Source organism: Photinus pyralis, unplaced genomic scaffold, assembly GCF_008802855.1.
Source record: "Photinus pyralis isolate 1611_PpyrPB1 unplaced genomic scaffold, Ppyr1.3 Ppyr1.4_LG1, whole genome shotgun sequence".
Taxonomy (NCBI): domain Eukaryota; kingdom Metazoa; phylum Arthropoda; class Insecta; order Coleoptera; family Lampyridae; genus Photinus; species Photinus pyralis.
In genome coordinates this window covers 57,007,070-57,016,301 of record NW_022170249.1, presented here as the reverse complement: position 1 = coordinate 57,016,301, position 9,232 = coordinate 57,007,070, and positions in this window count along the sequence as shown.

The following is a 9,232-nucleotide window of genomic DNA, read 5'->3' as shown; positions in this document are numbered from 1 at the left end:
TTTTATTTCCGATTAAAATTTGTGGCCGTTTATATCATGCTAAAATCACACCATTTATAGGTTAGATGAGAAAACGCAAAACGTTAAATGAATCCACAAAGTACAACCACCAATTAATATGCTACAACGTTTGTGGTAGAATTATAATTGCTGTCCCTCAAAATCGTTATTTATTAATGTTGAGTGCCGCAATCTTAGTAAAATATCTTAATAAATTCGGGAATTAATAATAAATAGCCATTTATTTATGAGCCACTTTTCACGTCTAATAAAAGCGTCAAAGCGTGATCCATCCAGTCTAGAAAGCGAAACACGAGATTCAAAGGTAAACTTATAAATAACCCGTTTTAGTACTCACGCCGATTGCCAAAAATTATTTTATTAAACTTACGATATGTAAATAGAAAAACGGAAGTATAAATCCCTGATGGCAGACTTTTATTTTTAACATCACGAAACATATCTCTAGACGTTTGTAACATCGAGTTAGACCGGACTTTCTCCAAGCTCAAAGTGCAATTTAACTGCAGAATTTATAAAAGCACAGAATCACGTTATGTTTTGATGTTATCGCGAGAATTTTACGGCCATAACAACCTTTTTTACGTTCCGTAGCTAGATACTCGCCTTTGTTTTAAATCACACATAACTGGTTTTAGGAAATGCAGAATGAGTTGCTTTTTAAGACTCGCAAAGGAAATTTGTACACATAAATAGGAATGAAAAACAAATTGTCATTTTAACTTTCCTTTGTCAAAGAGGACGCTATTTATTTAAGCCAGTGACATAAACGCTGTTATGGAACAGCAAAACGTGCTGGATCCTTTGGCGATGATGTTGCTCCGAACGTGCTTGTTTAAATTCAATATGGACTCAAGCTGATCAACGAAATATTGGATCAACACGTTATAATTTCATAAAATTGGTTTTCATTGATTATTATTAATTAGAATTTCTATTTATTTTATTTGTAATTCTTACAGCCTTTATCTGTCACAACATTGCTATTTTCTGTCATCCGTACACAAATTGTGTTGCGTGCCAAGACCTGCTACACAGAGAAAAGTGTTTGTTTGATATTAAGATATTGTCTTATTTGAAAGAACTACCCCATCTTTGAGTTGAGTATGGCTTATTTTTTTAAGTCTTTCATGTCTAAACAGCATAAGAACTTTTTATTTGTAATCAATTCATATATTTGCACCAAAACAGATCGTGTTGTCCCAAATTTTTAGACGAAGCAAACAGTATATTTAATGGAACCATTTTCATGCCTTGATTTAAATACATTACATCAGAATAAGTTTTATAGTCCTGTTGGGATGAAGATAGATATACTGCTGTGTTTATTTCGTCTGGCAGGATGACATTTTCGGACATCCTAATTTAGATGGACAAGGGCGGTCTCCTTGTGTAATTAACATTTGTAATTAAATTTTAGTAATTTGTCGTTGGTCTATTCAACACCATGGAAATTATTGTCATACGAGAATGCGGTCAAGGTTGTTTTTGTTTACCTTTTTATTTTATTTAACGTTGAATTTCTGGTAATTGTTGGGTCTTTATCCGTTATCAATTAATAAATGTTTAATTTAATTGACAGGTGGATGTGATTTATCGCCTTCTCTGTGTAATTAAGAGAGATGAAATTTTATTTTTGCTACAAATTAAGTTTGGATTTATCTCTTAATGTCTGATAAGAAATTGATTTAGAAAATTTATTCGACCTCTTATTATTTTGGGCTATCCGCGTACGTTGAGGGAATAGTGCCTTTGTTAACTGTGTATGATTGATTGTTACAATTTTTATTTTCGGAAGAAGGATTTTGCCTTAAATATGACGTGAAGGAGGCCTGTTCAGCGCGGAACTATGTTCCATTGAAGTTTTAAATCGCTTTTAGCCAGAGTTTACGCAGTACTACATCTCGATGTCTCCTTGTGTGTGTTACGATTAAATCGCACTTTGTAATTCTCACATCGCAAGTGATATGTGATACGAATGTAGGACTAGCAAAATATACCCCACAATGTGCAATTTACGTAGTGCTCAAAGAAACCGGGAACAAATGATCGTTGAAGCGGCCGCGTCAGGAAACAAACAACGCGGGCCAATCGAGCTGGGAAGGTTCAAAATTCGTCGAAATTGGCGCAATAGTCAACATCCTCTTGCTGGTGGAAAAAGAAGTTTAGAAAATCGCATGCAAAGGGAAGTACGTCGCAGCCAGGAAATGCAAATACAAATTCAAGTTCGACCAACCAATTTGAGGTCCGAATCAGGCAACTTGAACATTAGGTAAAATCAATGCCGTTTAATAGTTATGCTAAGTTCAGAATTTTCTAAATTTTTGGAAAAAGTTAGTTCTTTTAGAAGTAATAGGAAAAAAGACAATAATGAGAAGCGACAAGATTTAGGGTTTAATAATAGGAAATTAAAAGAGCTAGCAGTACTTGTATTAGAATTTAACAAATTAAAGTTAAGGTTTTATGAGGAACAAAGAAATGTTTCAAAAGTTGAGGTCGAAAGGTTACAACACTGTATAGGGTTAATAGGTCATATTTTAAACGAATCGCGACTATTAGTAGACGACAGGTTACAATCAGCTAAAAAATCCAAAATGGGCGAGGCATTTTGTTTGAAAACTGCTTCCATTCGCTTACCGTCTATGGACGGGAAAGAGAGTACCACTCGACAACCATAGATTCGAGCAAATTATATGCCAAATTGTTGAAAGCGGAAGATCAAAAAATGTTAATAGAATACATTCTAAAAACACGTTTATCTGAGCAGGCGAAAGTTAGGCTGAATAGGTCATACGGAGACTTAGAGTCCTTGGCTGCAGACATTAGTGAAGATTTTATTACCAAAAAGTCCGCCACTATTCTTGCCAACCAACTCCATAACGCTAAACAACAGTCAAACGGTTGATCAATTTGCCGAAAATATTGAACAATTGTAAGTGATTTATCATTAGCCCAGGCTGGAAACGACGACGATCTTTTAAAGTCATTAATTACCGTTAACACGAAAAAATTGCAATCCATTCCTTTAGTAACGGAATTGCTGTTTCCACCATTTGGAGTTTAAGGTATTGGGTCTAACCACTATCTGTTAGAAGTGAACAGGGTAACTGAGAGCAGAGTCGAATCTCTCCTCTGTGTTGGGGAGAAGCTTTGTGCTGGGATAATAAATGAAGGTTTTTGTTTTGGTGTTTTGTGTACGGTCTTTTTGGCCTACGCACACATCAATACATATTTGGTAACCGGCAACATCGCATGTTTCAGAAAAGAAATCATTTGGAAATATGACCAAGAAGATGAATATTTAAGGTACTCTACTGATTTGTTAATGTTTGCCTGCACTTTCTTTTTTCTTTTCTTGCTGCTTATAGATACTTACGAGAAACTAAACTGTTTGTTTTACCTCATCCAACTTATTTAAAAACTTTTAACCTTTCAAAAATAGATGCTGGAATTAATGAATCATTAAAATCATATTTACAAGAAAAAAACAACAATATTCAACCTCATGAAAGAAGAGTTTGTCAAGAATGTCAAATTTGCTTTACAAATATTTGATGAAAAAACGATTGCTGCTATCGACTCTTGCTTTGGAAAGGACGCAGAAGGTACAAAAGAGTGGATAGCTACAATAAGAAAATGGTGAATGTGTGTCAATGTAAAACATCCATATGGGGATAGGGAATGCACCTACGAGAAAAATATGCTGAACCGATAAGAAACATAAATCAAGAAAATTTCCAATACCTACAACATTTTTGTAATTGGTTAAAGACGTGGGAAGATGTTGAAGTTTTAAATATTCAGGGAAGATGTGGAAAATTAAGCAAGGTGACATTACAGGCTATTTTACATACAACTGAAACACTTGTAAAGCTCGCTGATTATTTATTAAAAAATTTGGGGTCTCATTATGTTTTATTAGGAGCTTTTCAAACCCATGAATTTGAAAACAGGTTTTCAAAATATAGGAAAATGAGTGGCTGCAATTACAATGTTTCAGTACAGCACATCGAATCTGAAAGAAACTTGAAAATTACAAGTCTTTTAAAATTAAAATCGAAAAATATAAAGGATTTGCCGATTAAAGAAATTATCCATGAAATAAATTCTGCGACAGAAAATGACGATGTTGTAAATGAATCAGTATTTCTTTTACAAAGTGATGATATAATGTCATACAGCCTTGATGTCAAAATTGAATCTAGCACACTAGAAGTTTTTATTTGCTGGATACGTTGGCTATAAAGTTTCCAGTTAATCACAATGCGAAAAATGCCGAGATCTGTTAATTACAAAGTTGGACTTAAGTTTGGAAGTACCACCAGAAGCAAACTATTTAAATAATCTTAACCGTGACGGATTAAAATATCGATCTGAATTTTCCATCTCTATTGCTACTTCTTTCTACCAGTTATTCGAAACTTTACTATCAAATCAATTTGAAAAAATATTTTTCTACAACTATCAAAAAAACCCGTCATTTTCTGACGGATTTCGAAACGCGAAGTACTAGATTTTTAAACGGTTTAATAATAAGTAAGGTTGCTCTTGACAACGTGCGCGAAATCGTCAACAGTGAAAAAAAGTATTTCGCGCACGTGACAAAGTTAAACTTAAACAGCAAATTTAATTAACAATCGGTTCAGCTGTAGAAAAAATATTGTATATAACGCTAGCGCGAAGTTATTTCGCGCATTTGACTGATATTTTGACTCGACTTCGCCTCGTCAAAATACCTTCAGTCTCAATGCGCGAAATTGAACTTCGCGCTCTTGTTATATAAATAACTATTTTAGATTGCAGTCAGAAAAAGCTCTTCATTATCAGAAAGCCTAGAATTTGAAAATTGCGAAGATAATATATTGTGAGTGTGGCAAAACAAAATTGGATCTCTGTAGTGAAACCGGCTTCCCGTGAAATTAATAAAAAATGCCGGGTTCCGAAAAATTTAGACAATTGGAAATTTTAAAATAAATTTAGTGAGATCCTGCATTGAAGCAGGCTGTCATTAGATCCTTGGCCTGAAGGGCCGCGGTTACAACTCGCCTTTCTCTTGCATACAATTCAAAAGAGAGTAACAATGAAATTCTATTTATTACATAAACGGATAAACTCGAAAATACCCAAATAACTACAGTTTACTTAATAATATATGGGGGAGGGGGGGGGTTATTGGGAGGAAAATGCAAATAAGGTAGGATGTTGAACGGATACTGACGTCGTGCTTGGAGCTTCTTTACGCAAACCTTTCGGCGGCTTCTTGTTGGACTAATTACTGAGGTGGCGGTTCATCTTTCGATTTGGTGGCGGTTTGTCTTTTGATCTGGTGGCCTAACACGTGTGCCTGCCGGTATTAGCGACTGTTCTCTTGCGTGGTGCCTTTCTCTTGCATAAATTTAACACACATAATTCTTATAACAACCTTCCGCAACGCTGGCTCAAACTTAAAAGGAAAGAGTAAAGTACGAACGTTTCCCGGATGTTAAACTGGGAGAATTTGAATTTTGAAGAGTCCAAATCGGATCTAATTTAGGAGTTGAGCTTGTTAAATCTTCATCTGCAGAATTTGAATTTTGAAGGGTAACTGGTTAGAGTGTAGATGTTGAAAAGGTTAAATCTTCATCTGTAATCTTGAATGTTAAAAATGGGATCTAATTTAGGAATTGAGCTTGTTAAATCTTCATCTAAATAAATAAACTAACACACACACACGAGTGATACCAGAAATAATTGTCTAATTATATATATACACACAGAGTGACAATTTGAAAACTTACCACCCCCCCATATCTTAGTAAATAAACGAGATATTTAAAAAAATCAAAATCCGTTTCGGTAATTCGGAGCATAGACGAACTAAGACAGAGAATAATTCAAGAATGTCGAAATATTGCAAAACCAACATTTGAAAAGGTTCGACAAGAGTTTGAGAATAGATTATAACTGGCGATCAAAAATGAGTTGCTGTCGAGTCGGCTTTGGAAGTTCAAGTTAAATACGATTTTCCATGTTTATTTTTTGATTTGCACGATAATTACTAACCTAAATGTAATGCTATTTGGTATGGTTGGAAAGCATTTTTTCAGAGCTTTCCAACGACGTATCACACATGGGGGGTCACTATTTAAGATTTAAAAGTTGGGGTGGCTGGGGCGCAGGGGGTTGGAGGGGGTGCGCCGCCAACTATGTCATTGTGATTCCCCCTCCGAATTACCGAAACGGATTTTGATTTTTTTAAATATCTCGTTTATTTACTAAGATATGGGGGGTGGTAAGTTTTCAAATTGTCACCCTGTATATATATATCGAAATTTCTATTAAATAACCTATAGAACCAGAGGGGTGCATAGAAAACGTCAATAACTTTTTTTGTATTAAATATCGTTTATTAAATATCAGGTTTCTTTCAACAGTACAAGGTCAACAAGTTTCATCACAAATCTATATTTGGTGAAAGTTTTAAGTCAAGATCGTTTCATTGTTGAACTGCTACTTTCCACTGCCATGGTAAACTTGCACTTGAAGAAAGGAAATTTGTCGAAGATTTTTGAAGATCCACCGTTTATCACCAAGTCTCTTATTTCAATATTAGTTGAACGTTGATCTAGATTGTCATATTCCATGTCTCGAGGCCTGTATTGAGTTCCTTCGTGCTTTCAAAGTTGTGTAGGATACAAGCTGATCTCACTATGCTATTTACTGTTGAAGAATCACGGCATCGTATTGGCCCATTCAAAACTTGCTGCTAGGCATGTGAATACTTTTGTTCTCATGGAACTAACAGACGTCTCGAACGTTGTCGATTAGGGATGTACATTCTTCAGAATTTGTTGCTGCTAGAAGAATCGAAGAGTGATTCAGGTCACAGTCGGATGACAATCACTTAGGTGAATCGTGTTTATTGTCTAATAAATTGTATAGCACATTTTCCTATGGTCTATATGCACTGTAGGACGTAGGTGTATGGGCTTGGCAAAGAAAGCTAATCAATCGTTGGATCACAGGTTCTCATCACATTAGGAAGTCTATGTAAATATACTTTCAAAAAACTTGATCGATTTGGTAAGACATCACCAGAACATAGAAAGGTATACGTGGTAAACCGAAATATTTTATTAGACACAGAATGCTTACTCTGTGTACGTGAATTAAATAACAAAAAAAAGTATAAATTTCACAAAATAAAAAAAAGATGATTAAATAACTAAATTAACTGAATATTGTTTTAGCCTAAATTGTCTGTAACTAAATTACCAAATAACGTAGTACATACGGCACACAAATGATATTGTTATAAAAAGCCCATGATTGATGAGCGGTTATGAAATAAATTTAATTATGTATTTGAAGTTGCAATTTTGCCGAGTGCTTCGTAATTTCAAATTATATTACGTATATACTTTACAGCAAATGTGTGCAGTTGGATTAAATTACGTTTGTAGTAGTCACCTTACGAATAGTTGGAAATATGTCTGTTATTGTTAGGGTAACATTGTGAATAACAATTCCAACCGTTTCAACTTGAATACGTATAAAAATAAATTCAGGTCAACAGAAATATCAAATGCATAGGATGAGCTGTCGACGGATGCTTGTATTTGAATTTCAGCCAAGACTAAATTATTCCCAAACAGTTCATCTGCACAGGTATAAGACGGCATTATTTTGACATTGGAATAATTTTTGCATAGAGACTCCAATCGATTTATTTAGGCTTGACTAGCATTAAGGGATCTTCTTGGGAACGAATAAAAGTGGAAATTAAGATGCATATCTTTTCAAGCTTCTTATAGTTCTTTAATTAATGCAAGAGTACATGAATAATAAATTGAGGTTAACCCACACTGTCATTTAGATTTCGTTACCCGGGTGGCCGTTAACGAGTAAAACATTGGGAGGAGAAGTTAGCAAATTTGTCTTGCAGATATTTAAGTTAAGCTCTTTCCAAGCAGTGCAATTTATTTCAAAGGGTTCGTACATTTTCTATAACTGATAAATCTTGGTAGTAAACACTTTTCTTTCTTTACATTTACACTCATTAACTATTTCGAATATCTCCGATACTTTGTAACCTTAAACACGAGCTTAAGTTTCTATGGATACATGCAAATGTATCCATAGAAACTTATTGACTCGATCGTAGATGAATTTGATAGCCATCAGGTTGATTTAAAATAATTCGTATTTAATATTTATTATATAAGACGATATTTTAAGGGATATTTTAACTATCGAGTGTATTAACTTTCACGAGACGGTAAGTTTCCCTTTATCGTCGTATACAATACAAATTTATAGCAGAAGCCATATAAATCATTATAAAGCTTCTGACAATTCTGAATTTAATTTAGACATTAAAAATAGCAAGCAAGGTTCTGCCCACGCGGTCATTTCCATAGAAACAGCATTATCTTATGTTCAGAACGTCATTTTTTATCGTGCTTCGCGCGTCACATTTGAAATAATAATGAAAAATGTCATTAGAATGTACAATCATCTGTTTTACTTTACCTACCCTTGCGGTTAAAGTGATCCCTTTATCTACCCCCACGGTTAAAGGGCGACTTAACCTACTTATTCAAATCTATTAAAATATCAATATAACATATGCTACAAGATAAACTTAATTATTAATTGTGCTGGTATCAGATGGCTTGTAAACTGATCAACTCTATATACAACTGACCCGGTACAAATCGTAATCGAATAAATGATTGTGAAATGTTGGTACCCAATCGCATTAGAAGGAATCAAATCATACCATTTGCAAATAAACCGAGATGTAAAATGTTTTGTGTAGGATTTCCAAAATCCCCCTACCTTACCACCAACCATGCACCTAAAAAGGTGGAATGAATGATTCGACATTTATCAAACTACTGTTCATTTGATTTATAAGGCTAATGACAAGTTTCTTGGAAGCTCACCAGAACTTCCGTTAATTATCGAGGTAAGATTTATAAATTCTGACGGCCAAAGATAAGATATCAAGTGTAACGGTGGTTCGGTCTGAGGCCCATCGTATGCATAACTGGCAGTTGTTAACAAATAGCCTATGTAAATGATAAGAGCGCGTTCGTTAAAATTCAAATGATAGTTCCCAATGGAGTGGAAGAAACAGGTTATGATTGCGGTGGATTTAGAGATGCGCTTTCACAACTTTGGAACACTTTATTCGAAAAATGTACTGTATTGATTTCAACTATACAAA